General features: G+C 46.1%; 1 protein-coding gene and 1 long non-coding RNA gene across 2 annotated transcripts in view; one reads left to right on the forward strand and one right to left on the reverse strand.

Moving 5' to 3' along the window:
- Positions 1-7,746, reverse strand: part of LOC308567955 — a 44,194-nt gene extending 36,448 nt beyond the window's left edge. Inside the window, exon 1 of the long non-coding RNA XR_014000413.1 lies at positions 7,284-7,746. This is a non-coding gene — a long non-coding RNA (uncharacterized lncRNA). The remainder of the gene's footprint in view (positions 1-7,283) is intronic.
- The window catches only part of ERC2 (ELKS/RAB6-interacting/CAST family member 2), an 809,820-nt gene extending 792,848 nt beyond the window's left edge, over positions 1-16,972 (forward strand). The window contains exon 20 of the mRNA XM_081160189.1: positions 15,740-16,972. The gene's annotated coding sequence lies outside the window, so the exon portion shown is untranslated. The remainder of the gene's footprint in view (positions 1-15,739) is intronic.
- Positions 16,973-17,174: the final 202 nt, after the last annotated feature.

The raw sequence follows: 17,174 nt of genomic DNA on the forward strand, positions 1-17,174 counted from the left end.
TTCCTCCCCTCTTCCCCTGGCTGACTCCTCCTGATTATGCCTCGCTTCTCGACCTGGACGGCACCTCTTGTGAGGAGTTTTTGCTGAGCCTCCCAGGCACTGGATCAGGCGCCCCCGGGCTCCCTGTTCTGCCCCCCCCCCCACCCGCATTAGCTCTCACATCGCTTTGTGTTGCAATTGTCTCTCTGCTCATCTCTGGCCCTGACTTGGCTGCAAGACTTCAAGATCAGTGTCTACATCCCACCCTCTTACAGTCCCAGCAAAAACAAATGCTTCTTGAACTGACTAATTGATTGAATGAAAGAAAAAGTAGGCAGAAAGCAAAAGAATAACAGCTCAGCTGCCTTCCTAATTTTGTGAAAATTAAAGACTTTTCTGGCAATGACCACCTGCCACCAGATTCAACCAGAAAGCAATGCTCAGAGAAGTGTGCTCAGAGAAACAGCAGTCATGCCAGGGCTCGGTCAGGGCCGAAGATAAACCAGGCGGGCAGTCTGAAGCCGTCTGGGTTTGCTGTTTGGAAGTCCAGCCCTGGCCGCGCTGAAGGTGACTGTTGTACCTGTGGCCTCCTTTGGGGTTTTCAGCCCCAGTTCTCTTCTCAGTAAAGGTGGATGGCAATGGAAAAAGTGGGTGAACTGAGCTAGCCCCTTCTGCGTTGGCACATGGGTGCTGCGGCTCTTTTGCATGATTGAACATTTTGGCCCCTGAAGAATAAAAACGGTAATCCCCCCCCCTTTTTTCATTGTTTTGCCAAAACAAGCTGTGAAAGAATGTAAAATATATCATTTTGCTGGCACCGTTCACAAGTGAGTCAGTGAGCTCGCTCGCATTTACAACTAAAATTGGATTCTAACCTCCCAAAAATTTATGACAACTGCTCCTTCTTGTGGCTTAAATGTTGACATATAATTAATTTAGGATTTCTTCCTGAGGCTTCCTGTCCAGGTTTGTACCTGCCACAGAAATATCCTTGAAAGTTTATCTAACAGCTGGAGCCATGAAAAACCCCCAGTGGAGCTTTGTAAAGCGGGTGGGCTGTGCCAACAGGAAGGGCCCAAAGAGAAAGGGGAGGCTGCCAGTGTGGCTGCCGGAGGTGCCGCAGGTCGGACGCATTTGGAATTTGCAGTTTGGGGGAAGGCGTGGGTTCCTTCTGCATCTGTTCCTTCCGGGCCCCTGTGATGTGCTCCCTCAAGAACTTAGGCTGGTGTTTTCTGCACCCTCGATCAAGCTGGTCCTGACGCCCAGCTCTCTGCTCTGCCTGGGCTAGTACAGAGAAAGTTGCAATAAGAACTTCTGGTAACTGAATACCTATTACATGTCGCTGTGCTCCTGCTGCTCTGCTTTATAGGCAGAGTTCATTTTATTTTATCTTGTCAGTCTCCTGGGGAAGCTGGAATTATTATTTTCACTGTGTAGATGAACAGAACTAAGGCTCAGAGAGGTTAAATGATTTACCTGAACTCACCCAAACTAGAAAGGGGAGGAGTGGCAGGTAAGGGTGTTTCATATGTGCAGAGCTCCTGTTAGGTCCTGTCTCATGGTAACCCTCTCAGGTGGGCAGCGTCTTCCCTCCCATCCATCCTTGCGAGATAGACTGAGGGTCCACGAATGGAGTCATTTGAGCAGGTGCAGAAAGTTAGATGGTGCCTGAACTTGGACGGCCACCCAGCTTCGCTGAAATGCAGGCTGGAGCTTGCTCCCCCCCATGGTGAGGTATAGAAAGGCCTGGGTCTGAGTCCCAGCTGCCTTATCACATTCCAGCAGGCCTCCCCCATGCCTAGGAGTAAGGTGCCCTTGACCTCACCTTGCTGGTTCCTGATAGCCTTGCTCCCAGAGGGTGTGGGCAGCACTGGCCACTGATCCAGGGGAAGAGAAGCAGTGGAAAGAAGATAGGCAGTTACTTCCAATCCATGGGGGGTTCTTCCAGAAACCCAGCCCAGCCCCAATGAGGGCTCTGGTTTGGGAGAGTCTGGAAATGCAGCCCAGGGCCATGGCCAGGAAGCTTGCCGGGTGAAGGTAAGGAAGGCAGGGTCCCAGTTCACACTGGTCTCCTCTTAACTGGGTGAACTTGGGCCAGCCCTTTCTCATTCCAACACTTCTTTAAATGGAGAAACTGAACTGCCTCTGGCCTGGTTCAACTTCTGCTAGTACAGATGTGTATTTGCTCAGATTACTTAACCACACTGGGCCTCCGTTTTCTTAACTCTAACAGGAGGAAATAATATGCCCATTTCATGGGGTGATTGTGGAGATTAAATGAGTTAATATGTGCATATCAGTGGCTCTTAACAGGGAATGTGGAGTGGGGTTGCCGTCCCAGGAGGTATTTGGGAGTGTCTGCAGACACTTTTGATTGTCATGACTTGGGAGGGGGTGAGGAGTGCTACTAGCATCTGGCTGGTACCCCGGCCAGCGATGCTGCTAAGCCTCCTACAAAGCACAGGGCAGAAAAGAATTCTGCAGTCCAATATGTCAGTAGTACCAATGTGGAAAATCACCACTGTAAAGCATTGGATGAATGCTTGTTCTCGTCAATGGACTCACTTCTCCCCTTAATCCATTTAAATATTCACTGAGACCCCACTATGTGACAGGCACATAAGAAATACTGTCTAGAGCAAGACATGCACTGCCTGGCCCCCCGAGGGTAGCCAAGGCTGCAATCAGGCATTAACCAAATACTAACACAAATGCATGGTGCCAGCTTGCTCGAAGGCAGGAGCATGTGGGGGAAGGTGGGAGGGAGTGCTAAGGGAGTGTTGGCAAAGGAGTTGACCTGGAACAATGGTCAGGAAGGCCCTTCTGAAGAAGTGGCATGTTAGCTGACCTCTAAGGATAAGCAGACAGCAGTCAGGTAAAGGGTGATGGGAAAGGTGCTCCAGGAAGAAGAAACTGCATGTTTCAGAGGTCCAGAAGGTGGACCCAGCTGTGTGCCTCCTCCCACATGAGAAATCTGAATTCATAGATTGGTGCTGCCCATCAGGAGTTGCATGTGCTTTTGCAGGGGTTGCAACATCAGGTGGGTCCGGATCCTAAGGAAGTCCTTTGCAGCAAAGCGGAGACTGCTGGTGCATCCTGGGTCACAAAGGGACTGCTAGAGAAATAGGGAGTCCTCCTGAATTGGGCTTTGGAAGTGGCTCCCAGGGAGCCCCCGGAACCTACTGATGTCATGCCTCGGGTGTCCACTTTGTCACGTCCTAGTTCCATTGTTACTCTCTCAGTCACATGGAGCCCATCATTCCCCAGGAAGACTGCTGAGTTCACTCATCTCCCTAAGCAGGAGCTGGAGATGGAATGGGGGGCCTTGTGCTTCGTGTAGACCTAAAAGTACAGACTTTAGCATGGAATTTAAGTGTAAACTGTGCAAATGTGACTGGCCTTAGACTCCCTCAGAAATAATCTCTGCTTTTCTCAAACTCCTCATTCTTTGAAGGGGACATCATTGTGTCCCTTTGAGGTGGCTCGTTGGCCAGTGGGCTTCCTGGAAAATCTCTAGGCATGTTTGCAGAGATTGATTGAAGATGGGAGGCATCTTGTTCCGTGTGTGTTTCTTAAAACCTAACCTTGTAAAACACAGCCTAGGTTCTTAGTTGGGATCTGCCATTATGGAACACATACTTGGATTTGAGGACCATGTTTTGTTTCCTGCTCCCAACCACCTGTCTATCACAAGATCAGTGGAATCGTAGGCACGCCAACAATCTTGTTCTGTAGGGTTCTGGCCAATTTTGCTGCTGACCAAGCAACCCTACCCAACAAGAAGAGATTATAACGATAACCTCTATGGAACCCAAAATGGCAGCTACAACGCCAATGGCCTGGCCCAGGTGTCCCAGAAAGGTGTCATTTTGTTTATATTGCAGTAAAAATTTCGTTTTGACAAAACAGCTTTAGGTTAATTGGAAATCTCCCAGATGAAAAGCCAAGTAGATTTCATGTCAAGCCTTTTCCCCAGGCCTTTCCAGGTTACCTAAGAAAGGATAGGGCAGAATTGCAAGATTCCATGTGCAGGGATGAAGGAGCCGGGGGGCGGGGGGGGGGGTAACTCAGCAGCAGACATCCTGGTCATCACTGGGGGAGGCTCTGATTTTGAGCAAGTCAAGCATTGGAGTTACACTTTTCAGGTAAAAGCAGACCCCCCCCCAATAATCTTTTTAGCATCCCACTCTTTCAATGACAACTTAGACCCCAAAGGCCTCATGCAGCCAGAAGACATGTGAATATCCCATCAGTTGGAGAGAAGCAATAGATTGGAATCCTCCAGATAGTTCACTCAATCTCAGAATGATATGTGATCAATCACTGCATTCCTCCTAAATGAAATTAAGATGTTAAGATATATTGCTTGGGGCTTCTGGATGGGATTTCTGCAGTTGAATTTTCAACAGAAAATGTATTGCTTTGGAATCACTGGGAAAAGGAGACATTCTGGACCTATGTTAAAGCGAAACATTTGACAGTGGAGAAGATGCTTCAGACATGTTAATTTTTTTCATATTTAAAAGTGATTAATCATCCCAAATACCATGAAGCTGGACGACCACGATGCAAACTCTTGGAGGGGAAGGAGGACCCATGTGCCTTGATACTCTGAAGTGGAGGCTTTTGAAGGAGGCTGTAGGTGAGCTCATGATGAAAGACACAAAGCACAGACTAAAAATCCATTTGAAAGGAGAGAGTCTGGACGAAACTCTAGGAATGCACAGAAATCCTCAGACCTAGTCTTCAATTAGCACTGTGCAAGAAGATGGGGGGAGGGGAGGTCCTCTTCCTGGAGGCATATGTACACCATCAGAGATACCACTTCCTTGGAAACTCTTTCCAACCCTCTTGTCAGACCAGGTCAGCGTCCTGATGTGTTACTGTGGGCTGGAGATTTGATATCTCAGTGTGTGGGGATCACACCCTGGCCCCACCACGTACTAGCCGTGTGACTCTGAGTGTGTAACTTGACCTCTCTGTGCCTGGTTCTGGAGTGGAATAATGGGTTAATAATAGCAACCTCTTCAGAGTGTAAGGACTGGATGCCATGAGACAAAAGAGCCTGTGCTCAGTGAATGCTGACGGGTCTTTCTTCTCCTTGGTACTTACCACAATTCTAATGAATTAATCACATGGGCAGTTTAATTATTTGCTGAATGTAATGTCCTACATGCTCACTGGACATGTATTCCGTGAGGTCAGGGCCAGTGTCCGTCTCATTCAACCACGTCCCCAGTACTTATTATGGTTCCTGGAAGATGCTTTAAAAATTGTGGGTGGGGCAGAGGAAGAGAGGGAGGGAGGAAAGGAGGGAGGGAGGGAGGGAAGAAGGATTGATTCTGTTTGCAAAAACATAGCTTGAGACAATATAAACCCCAAACTGAATTTGCCTTTGTGTCCCTTTTAAGAACCCATTTCACATCCAGCTCTACAGACCAAAATGAGGTAGCTTTTTTCATTTTTCTTATTTTCGGGTGAGTGTGAATTGGGGCTCACAGGGCTCAGAGACCCTGAATATCTCTAAGAAGCCTGACGTCACTGAGCTGGTTGCTCGCCTGTATTTATACATTTTCCTTTCACCTTTCCATCTACCGAAGGAGTCTCCTCCTCCGAGCGGGCTAGCTCCTTCTGTTGCAGGAAACTGATTTGGTGGTTGCTTAGAAAACACAAAAAAGTTTGAAGCATGTTGAAATTAAAGCACAGTTAATCAAATGCAAAACTCCATTCAGCCCCTATCTGCCAAAAATAAATAGTTTAAAAAATGATTTTCAGATTGCTGACAATGATGACTGTGTTTATGGCAGTGAGGTTGCCTGCCTTCAGCGGCCATCATTGCCGGCGCGCACCCAGCATTTAGAAATTAAACAAAAACACATTGAACTTGCTGCATTAGCTGTTGCCACATCGGAACGCTAATGGGTTTAGTGACCACAACCGACCCAGGCCAGAGTGTGTCAACAACCGAAGGACCAACCTCGCTGGCTGTTTGTACTTTGCCCAAGTTGTTACAACTTTAATTCTTTGCAGCTTACTTTTCCTGCTGTTTTGGCCTCTCCCCCACCATGCCTTAAAGAGCAGAGCAGCCAGCCCAGCCTCCTACAGCAAGGCCACGGGGCCCTGACGAGAGGTCCACGGAGGCCGCCACCTGAGCCTCTTGGTCTGATGACAGGTAGATTAGGGCTCAGGAAGGTGCACTTGACTGTCCCCCACTCTGCCTGCAGCTGGCTTTAGCTACTCACTCTTAAAGATTGTTCTGGAAATGGCCCAAGGCGAAGCAAACGCAAAGAGCCCCTTGACTTGCCACTGGTCTGGAAGCGTGGAGGCTTCCTGCTGCTCTTCCCTTAGGAGAAAGCAGCTGCCTGGCGTTTGCACCTTGACGGTGGCTTCTTTGCATTTCTCCCAGGCCTTCAGCCCTGCCTGAGAGACCAGGCGAACTGCCTCCATGTCTAGGCAGCCAAGTCAAGCACCGGGTTTCGGGATGTTGGTGGTGAAGGGGTTAAATTGCTCACCCGCCTGGATGTGTGCTTTCCTGCCCACACTTGCTCCTGGCCTAAGGCAGTGCCTGTTGTTTGGGGAGGGGGAAAGGGAGGTCTCGCCTGGACCCAGGTGGCCGACAGGCAAACCATGTTATTAAGAAGCAGGGATCGCAAAACCTTGATCTTCAAAAGAGACCCCTAATTAGTCCCTGGCCCAAGAGTAAATGGCATTCCACCCCAGCAAGGCGGGAAGGGAGCCTTCGGATCATGCGGACTAATTGCCATTATTGGCTCTATGAAGATCCTGTTGTAAACACTTGTCATCTGAGTCACTTCTGGTGGGCAAACTTGAGATATCAAATTGTCCCTCCGTGTTTCATGTTCTCCAAAATGCCTGGCCAGCCCCTTTTTCCAGGAGGGGAATCTCCTTCTTGCACAGGACAGCTTTCTTAGCGCCCAGGCCAGAGAGGCGTCTCTGCTCCTTTGGCAAGCTCACCCTAACATTGAATTGTTTCCAGTAAGGGAATTAAAAAAAGGTTTTACTTTTTTCTCATTTGAACTTGAAAGTGCTGTCTCAAAAATCAGCTTTAATTTCAGGCAGACAGGGTTTATCATGAAGCTAATGGGGCTGAAACTCCAAGCCCCTCAAGTATACAGACCTTTTCCAAGACCGGGGCAGAGACCCAGTGATGTGTTCAAGTGGTCGTATGCTTTGGCAAGTTTGAAACAGTCAACTATCTGTGTATTACTTTTCTAAAAGAGGACCCACTGTGCTTTTAGTATAGAACCAAGATGTGCTCTGTAATACTCAGGTGTGTTTCTTACCTTTGTATCATGTTGCTTCTGGAGATAAGTCTTTTCTCCCTGTTCTCCGACTTCTTGCTTCTTGGTTCTGTCTGGTGTTTGTGAAGGGAAAGGTGAACTTCTCCAGGCCACATGCAGGATGCTAGGTTTGGTCTAAGTTTGACTAGAGAATGCTTCTACCCTTGAACTAGAGAATGTTTCAGGAGCTTGGGACCCAGAAATCCTGGATCCACCCCCTTCATGGGCAGCCTGGGTAATACCAACCTCAGATAGCAAAGGAGGCCAACCTAAAGAGAGGTTCAGGGGTCATGGGAATTTGGGCTTGTGACACTCTCAGGGCAATAAGTGTGTCTGAATTGGATGGGAGGGGTAGGAAGAAAGATGTGAGTTAATTTCCGTGTAGTCTTGTGAAGTGTGAGTTTTCTGCTCACCTTGAGGATCAGCTCTTAGCAAGCATTTAGGGGCCCTGAGATGACACAGTCCACGTTAAACATCAATAGGAAGCTATGTTGCCGGGCAAAATGTCCTAGAATGTCAAATAGCCCCTCTCTCCCGAAGAGGGGCGGAATCGTTGGGTCAGGGAGCCGAGGAGTCACCATTACTCAGCAGTAATTCCTCTGTGTGGACAGTTCAGGGTGGGCCCAGGAGGTGGAAGTTCTATGCACCGGGCTTGGGGTGTTGGCTCATAGGATCCATTGTCTGCATGATGAAAGCAGGTGGTTTTCCCTCTGCAGGTAACCAAATAACCTGAGACAACAGATGAGGGCGCGGAGGTAAGGGCCCCCCTGGGTGGGGTTCTCCGGGGGTTCTCCCTGATGACTTGGGCTTTTTCCCCTTTCTGGGGCGAGGGTGTTCTGTTTGTTGAATCAGCCCTGTCTCCCATGTCATTCGCAGCACCCCCAAAGATTCCCAAAGCATTATTTTAACCTACACGTTTCACTGATTTGAGATGTTAGAAATTGTATGCCAAACTTTTGGTTATTTTAACTAGTTCAGAAAAGAAAGACTAACATCGGTTTTGACAACAAACAAAACCAGTTTTTGTTCTATCAGTTATGTTTAAAAGATTCCAATTTCAAACCAAACACAATGTGTGGTTATTCTGTCAGCGATTTATATAGCCACGAGGGCGCCACAGTTACACACTGCATACATCATTGTATTTTTAAAATGTACTTAATGAACATTTTTTTTCTTTTCTAGTAACTACTTCATTGCCTTAAATGAATGCATTCCAATAGAATTTGTAACAAATGACCACTTTGTGTTTGCATTAATGCCAAACACGTTTAACAAATTTTTAACAAGGAACCCTGGCAAAATGCCAAACTCCTGGAGGGACACTGAAGGAATGCTATAAATTTAAACTAGATTTTACCTTTTCACTTAGCTCAGCAAGTGTCTTAGGTGTCTTGCTATCTCAGGATTGTGGCATTTCTATTTTATGTTAGATACGTTGTACATTTTTATTATTTTTATTGCTTAGGTTGTACCTATTTCCACAGGACGTTTAAATCTCTGCAGCCGTGTCTGAAATAATATGATGGCAGCCGAGAAATCGAGCTTTATGTCTGCAAATTATTTATATCTTGTATAGGTTGGTAGATGCATGTATGCAAATACATCTTATTAAAACATGATTATATTTAAAACAGCACAGTCAACCAATTAAATACAAAAAAAAAAATTAGAACAATGGCTCTCAATTGGGTGTGATTTTGTCCCCGAGGGGATATTTGGCAATATTTGGGGACATTTTTTGTCATGATTGGGCGAGGGGGTGGTGCTACGGGCATCTAATGGGCAGAGACCAGGGATGCTGGTAACCATCCTATAATGCCCAGGACAGCACCCACAGCAAAGACTATCCAGCCCCAAATGCCCACAAGACCAAGACAGAGAAACCCAGGAGAAGAGTGACAAAGACCTTTGGCTTATGGGCAGCCTCTCAGGCTAAAGAAGGTGTGATTTTAAGAAAAAATTACAACTAAAAGTACATTTCATCTCAACCAATGTTTTAAAAGTTGCATAGAATACCTAACCCTGATGTTGAGTGGCAGGCTTCTGATTTTTACTTCTGTGCCGTCTGTCCTGGAAAAGATGAGCCTGGCCCCTATCGCTGAGCCTGAAACGTCTCCTGAGGTGGTGCTGGTGGTGGCTGGCGGCCCGAGTATGGATTCTGTGCAAGCCCAGCTGACTCGGGCGCTGCCTGCTGGAGAGGGGGACGGTCTCCGAGGCAGGGCCAGGGGCTGGCAGGGTGCTGCCGGTCCACAGCGGGTAGTTTGAGGTGTGAGGTGGGCAAGCACTTTCATTTCAATAGCTATGCAATTATTAGAATGTCTAGTCGGCAAATACTGGCACCATTATGGTATTAAGTAAATCTTTCTTACAAGGGAAATTTCAGTTTTTAGAAAAGATTTTTTTTTAAGTAAAAATATTAATTAAAGGTGTTATGAAGAGCTTCTAAAATTAGGACAATGGAACACAAAAGACCGAGGCTTAGGGAAGGAACCCTGAGCGCCGCGGCAGAGAGCATACACCAAACGTTAGCCATGAATAATTCTGACCGCAGTATTAATGGCAAAAATAAATCCTAAGAGCACTCAGCAGTGTGTGCCATATTTATGGACACATCTGAATCCATCTGATTTAAAATACTGTGGCTCTGGCAGTGTGGGTTAGAGCATCGTCCCAATATGCCAGTTATGGGTTCGATCTCCAGTCGGGAACAACAAATTCTCTCTGTCTCTCTCTCTCTCTCCCCCCATCCCCCTTCCTCTCCCTCTAGAATCAATCAATAAAATTTAAATAAATAAAATAAATACTGTGGGTAGTTGCACCAGCAGACAGAAATCAAAGATGAAGCCTGGAGTCGCTCAGTTGCCGGCCCTCAAGCTCTCATCCCAAACAGCAGTTTGCAATTCCGAGCCTGGCTTTGCTGGGCCGCCCGCCCCCAAACCTTTGGGCTCTGAAGTGTTACATTTTATTGCCCCGTGGAGCTGTAGGAGGCCACTCACAAGGTAAAATGTTGCTCTCCACTCATATTTTTGAATTATGGCTTCAAGGTGGTTGCTCCTATCAAGAAAATTAAATGATTTAACATAATTTGTTGCCACTTTGATCACAACAATAATAAATAAATCTTCATGAGGAAAATGGGAAACCCATTCCGGCCCGTTTTAAAAGATGTTAAGTAATAACACAGATGTAGTTATAGAATTTTTTCTCTTTTTTTTTTTTTTTGGAGCAGAAACGACTCTATTGGGTTTTCCTGTGAGTGGAGTCACTTAGTGGAGTTGTTCTGCACAGGGCCCGCTGCCCCCAGAAGGAGGGCTCGCCTCTTCGGACCCCGTTAATTAGCCTATCAGGGGCTCGCTTTTATGTGGGCACCATGTGCAGCGTCGGGGCATCCAAAGCCGTGGTGAATGGGTGTCTGTTTTTGTACCTGGGGGCACGCTGCACACATTTGGAAAGCACATGGAGCGTAATGGACATTAACCCAGATGTCAAAAATAGCCTGCGTTTTACTACTGTTATTAAACAGTTTCCCCTTTAACCCCTCCGTGTTTACCAAAGACCCCTTTCTCCCAGCCTGTTTCTGCAAATCACTACTGAAAGGCCAGGAGAAGAAAGCCGTAATCGGGCAGGTGTCTTTATTCCAAAGAAAAACAGTCTGAAGGCATATTTGTGAGACACCACACATTTATAGCCTGCTCTCCTGGGGGCGCTGGTCCTGGGGCGGAATCTCGCTGCTGTGCTCGGCCCGCCCCCCACCCCCACAAGCCCCCCACCCCCCACACCAACTGCAGGGTTCCCTTCCCAAGAACTGAGTCAAGAACTTTCACAATGGAAATAGCTTTCTATTTTATTGTGACACCAGTTACACATTCTTTGGTTTAAAATAGCCAAACGGTGCAACAACAACAAAATTCTAAAGAAAATTTTAAAACACCACCAGAGATAATTATTAACAATATCCTGGTACATACTCTTGCAAGTGTTTATGTTTACATGTGTGTTGATGCAAAAACGAGATCGAGTTACACATGTAGAATTATAATCTGCACTTTTCACTGAAAAAATTGTGGATATCTTTCCATGTAATAAAATAGGTATCTACCTTGTAATTGTCATGTAGTCATTAACTAAATCCTAAGCATCCTTAGTCGTTCTTTTATTTATTTGTGAATCTGTTTGTTGTCTGTCTTCTTCCTGAAAATACTCATTCCATGAGGGCATAGATTTTGTCTTTCTTTGTTACCATTATATCCCTGGCACCATGCCCGTTACCTGACACAGAGAGGAGCTATGTTAAGTTTTCACTGCTGCACACACAACAAATCACCACAAAATTGTTGGCTTAAAACAACACCCATTGATTATCTGACAGTCTGTAGGTCAGAAAACCAGTCAGGCTCCCTGGGTTGTCTCCGTCGTCTCATAAGGTAAAAGTCAAGGTGTCAGCCAGGTGAACTTTAACCTGGAGGCTACAGGAAGCACCCAGCCCCAAACTCATTCACACTGTTGGCAGAACTCAGTTCCTTGTGGTGGTGGGACTGAGGTGCTGTTTCCTCGCTGGCTGCCAGCTGAGAGCTGCCCTCCGACCCCACAGTACACGCTCTGGTCCTTGCCCCGTGGCTCCCTCCGTCTCAGCATAGCATGTCCTTCTAGTGTTTCAAATAATTTAGTCAAGTGATTATAGCCTTACTTACATGTGTCAGGTGGCATGATTGTGGTATGAGATGTTCACAGTCCAGATGCCAGAGATAAGAGCAGGAAATCTGCGGGGGGGAGGGTGACTTTAGGATTCTGCCTAGTCTAGGTGCTCTCTAATACCTGGGGAGTGAAGGAGGGAATCAATTTGTTCCGTTTCATGAACTGTGCAAGGCCCAGGGGATGCTAACTGAGCAAGTGACCCTAGACCAGTGTTGCTCAATAGAAATATAATGCAAGTCACATCTGTAGTTTTGAGCTACAAAACTACAGCCACATTAAAAAGAGTAATAAGAAAGAGGTAAAATTAATTATAATCATATATTTAATTTGATCCAGTACATCCAAAATGGCATTTTAACATGAAATCCACGTAAAAATTATATTCATACTAATCTAAAATTTGACATATTGATTTATATTCATTCAAAATCAGTATAAAAACTTATTTCATATTAAATCTTTAAAATCTGACTTGTATTTTACATTTACAGTACATCTCAATTTGGACTAGCCAGATTCCAAGTGCTGAGTAGCTGCATGTGGCCAGTGGCTGTCCTATTGGACAATACAAGTCTAGACAAGTCATTAGAAGGGGACAGTGCAGTATGTGAGACTTCCTGTGCCACATCCTAAGCTCAGGAGGGTTGGCAAAGGCTTCTAGGGGAGATGTGACATCTAAACCGAGACTGACACTGACGAATAAGTCAGACTCAGTCGGGTGAGGGTTGGTGTAAGTGCACCTCAGACAGAAAGGAAAGATTGTGAAGTGAGGAGAAAAGGAAGAGTTAGGACCGCAGAGCAAGATCAGCAGGGGTGGAGCTGGAGAGAGAGGGGCCAGGTGGGGCCCGTCCCGCTTGCTCAGGAGTCCATCCTTCATCCCGAGGGCCATGGGACTGTAAGTGAGGGCTGTAAATGTGGAATGCAAGATGAAGTAGGTGTCATTATTGAAACAGCCCTGCTGGCTGGGTGCGGTAAGAGAAGATACGTGGGGACAGGCTGGGCCTGCTGGGACTGTTCAGGTGAGGAAGGTCTGGCCGGAGATCATCTCATGGTGGGTGGCTGCCCAGATCGCCTCATTGTGGAAAACCAGGATTCCTTTTTTAATTTTTCTAAAGCATATGCATGTTTGCCCCTCGACAAGGGATCAACTGCATGTCCAACTGCTGGCGATGCCACTGGAGCTTTTTCTCTCAAATCCGTTTAGGCCTCCTGGCCAAGGGATTGTCTGGTGGAAGGAGCGGCAACACTCTTTGAGACTTCTCTTTCCCGCAGCACAAACCTGACCCCAGAACAGTGCACTGCAGTTGTTGCTGCATCCTGCCTTGTGACCTGTTTCCCAGCTGGACACCTTTCTCTCAACTGAATAAATGATTGTTCTTTGCTACTTTATCTTGGAAAAACATCAAGGACATGGGACATTTGCAGTAATTATTTTTCACTCGTTTCCCTGTCTGCAAAATAGGACCAGTGCATTTTAGTACTACTTTGGGTTTCCCTTTACCTTTTAATCATGTGCCCTTTTAATATATCGGTCAGCCTTTTAAAAGGATAGTTAAGAAATGCTTAATGCACAAAAGAATTAGAGCTATGCACAGCTCACGGAGCAGAAGGCGTGCTCTGACTTACAATTTTCATACGGGGTTTGCAGAGACTTTATGTGCCAGAATGAGTAATATGATCTGCTCTAGGAACTCCCTCCCTTTCTGGCTCTGCAAAAGTCATTTTTTTTTTTTTTTTTTTTTTTTTAGCCCCGATTCAAGTTTCTTAACCAGAAGGGTTACACCAAACTCCTCAGAGTCTGAATTAGCAGAGTTCATCCAAGCCGCATACTTCATTAGCACCGTTTAACGATGGCTGGGGGTAACGGCCTACCTGGGCGGACCCCGGGATCCTTGGCGCGCTCATTAGTCTTTGTGGCCTGAGAAGTGCTGCGCATCCACCAGCAAATCAGACAGCTCAGGCCGCCTATAAAAAATGGCTCACACGTGTGTGAGTGTGTGCGTGTGTTTGATCTTTCCCCTCCCCGCCATATTCCCCAGATAGCTGCACTATTGCCATATGCCCGGAAACTCCCGAAGCATTCAAAGGCCATATGTGAATGATAATGATGCAGGCACACAAAGCTGAGCATCGGCGGGGAAGAAAGCCGTCCTCCGAAGGGTGCATGTGGGATGGTCCTCTCTGCTTCCCCGCACCGTCTCTTCCCGGGCTGCACTTGTGTTCCACGCTCTGGGCCTCTCCCGGGGACAGTGAGAAAAGAGAGGCTCTCCAGATACCTGCGCCCGGGGCATGAACTGTCACTTGCACGGAGGCGGCATTTAGGGTTAGGTTTAAGCTTATGCACAGGCCTTCGGATGGGGGATGAAAGCCAGCTTTGTTTCATTCTGCTCTATTTAGGGGGATGCCAGTATTCTTTTCTAAAATATGCTTTTATTGTGGTATAATACACATTAAAATGACAATTTTAACCAATTTAAAGTGTACAAGTCAATAGCATAAAGTATATATGCAGATTTGTACAACCAACACTGCTATCCATTTCCAGTGTATCTTTATTACCCCAAAGAGAAATTCTGTACCCACTCAGCAATAACTCCTCATTCCCCCTCCACTGGAGCCCCTGGGGACCTCTCATCTATTTTCTGCATCTATGACTTTTTGGATATTTCATGAAAGTAGAATCATGCAATCTTTGTCCTTTGGTGCCCGGTATATTTCATTCTAGCGTGTCTTCAAGGTTCATGCGTGTTATAGCATGTGTCAGAACTCCACTTCCTCTTAGGGCTGAACAGTATTCGGTGGCGTGTATATTCCACTTTCGGTTTATCCATCCGTCTGTGATGGACACTTGGAAGTTGTTCTTCCCTTTCGGTTATTGCGAATGATGCTGCTCTGAACATTGGTGTACCTGCTCGTGTCCCTGTTTTCCATTCTCCTGGGTATATGCTTAGATGCAGAGCTACTGGGCCCAGTATTCTTTCAAATTGTTGCACGTGGTTTGTAAGCAAATGTGAGTTTTCTGGTGTCTTGACCATCTTTTTAAATTTTTTTTTAAAGGATTATTCTTACTTATTACATAAGCATTGTTTTTTATTTCTTTATTTTTAAAATATATCTTTATTGATTTCAGAGAGAGGAAGGGAGAGGGAGAGAAAGAGAGAGAAACATCAATGATGAGAGTCATTGATCGGCTGCCTCCTGCACTCCCCCGCCTGGGGACAGAGCCTGCAACCCGGGCATGTGCCCCGAACGGGAGTCGAACCGAGGTCTCCTGGATCCTAGGTTGACCCTCAACCGCCAAGCCACGCCTGGCTGGGCTTGACCCTTTAACTCTCTAATCTCTATAAAGTCAAGTTAAATAAAAATAGCTGAAAAACCATACTCATTGTAGAAAAGTGTGGAGAGAGAGAAATCGACACATAATTTGATCCCATTGAAATAATCCCTGGAACATTTTGGCATATTTCCTTTCAATTTCTTTTGCATCTCAGGAGACATCCGAGACCTATATGTGACATATGTCGAAAGAGGCTCCTTCCCAGATGTGTTTGCAGGACATAATTTAACTTTCTGTTCACTTTATCCCTCCTGCATATTTCCTCCTCATTGCAACCTTCTCCCTTCGCCAGTCCCGAAGAACCCCAACCATAGAGAGTGGCAGGGAGCCGGGCCGGGGTGGGGGGTGGGGAGCCTCCGTGAGGACTGTCCCCAACATCACTGCCAGTCCCAGGGATGCTAAACGGCGTGCTTTCTTGTTGCAGCTACCAGAAGGGCTGACTAAAGGGAAAACGCAGCTCTGCAGCAATATCCTGATAATCTATTGCCTCGCGGCTCAAGTCACCGTCCGTCACCACCCGGAAGGCTCATCAGGGCTGAAGAGGAGTCTCACTCCCATCATGAGCACGATTCTGTTCTACCTGGTATTTTCTCCATCATCTCATGTCATCTCATACGCTGGAAAGGAAGTTGTGCATCAGGACAGAAAGGATAGTCCTCCTTTGTTTTTTGGTGTTTTTTTTTTTTTTGGTCAGAATTTGGGCATTTAAAATTTTTATCATCTCTCCTGAATGTTGTTATTTGATAACATTTTACTTATGTTCCTTCAACTTCATTGGATACATTTGAACTCTATGGGATTTTAACTATGGATTCAGCTTCTGTTGGACAACGAGCTTCATCTCCAGTTTTCCTGCCAGTTCAGTCTACGTGGTCATTCCTAATGCATTAGATTATCAAAAAGTGTGAATTCTGTGAGTGAGTGAGTGGTGTTGGCAGTGTTTGTGCGAGAAGCGTTTGACAAAGAAACCAAAACACCAAAAATGGCGAGCCTTTACCCTCCTCTGTTTCTTTAACCTGCTGTTCGAAGAACCACATTCTGATGGTGTAACCAGTAGTTACCTCTGGGCCAGGTTGGAACTGAAATCAATTTTTTAAACCACTAATACTTGCCAAGAAATCGCCTTATGAGAACGTAGTGTGTGTCTCTGACAATGCGTGGCACATCTAAATTGATCACTCATAGTTTTCCCTACCCTGTTTCTGTGCTGGAGAGTGGCAAAAGCCTGAGGCGCCTGCATATTCCTAGTCCCCGCATTCCCTGCATCCCCGCGCCTGGGGTGTGGCTGGGCCTCAGACTCTTACTGTTCCCGTACGCGCAGGTCTCCATGAAGAAGCTGGGACTCATTCGCATTTCAAGGTCCAAATGCTGTGCAAACAGTGTGAGCGTAGATCTTCTGTAAACGAAGGGTCATTTCTCAATTTTTAAAAAAATGTCTCCAACATGGATTCCAAAGCATTTTCAGCATCAAACATGAAAACATTGACGAGTGAGAAAGAATCACAAAAGCTGTGTATCTGTATATAGCTCTACACAACATGTTTGTGGGTACAGAGTCCTTATTTAAAGCACATGCCAGGGAAAGAGACCAAATTTTGAGGTCTTTTACATATAGTGACATGGTACTAAGGAGAATTAAACTCCTACTGCTTCCTCTGAAGATGAAAAAAAAAAAATTAAAGTGTTATAACTTCATAAAACTCATGACCAAGTCTGGCAAACATGTGCAGCTCTTGTATTGATCCATTGTTTCCGTCCATGGAAGAAACTCTTCCACGTGTATGCAAGTGAGAGATAAAAATCTGCATTTTTAAAGGACAAACAGTGAATTTAAGCATGAGTGGCCTTAATAAATATAG

The sequence above is a fragment of the Miniopterus schreibersii genome, assembly GCF_964146895.1.
Source record: "Miniopterus schreibersii genome assembly, chromosome: 15".
In the NCBI taxonomy this organism is placed as follows: Eukaryota; Metazoa; Chordata; class Mammalia; order Chiroptera; family Miniopteridae; genus Miniopterus; species Miniopterus schreibersii.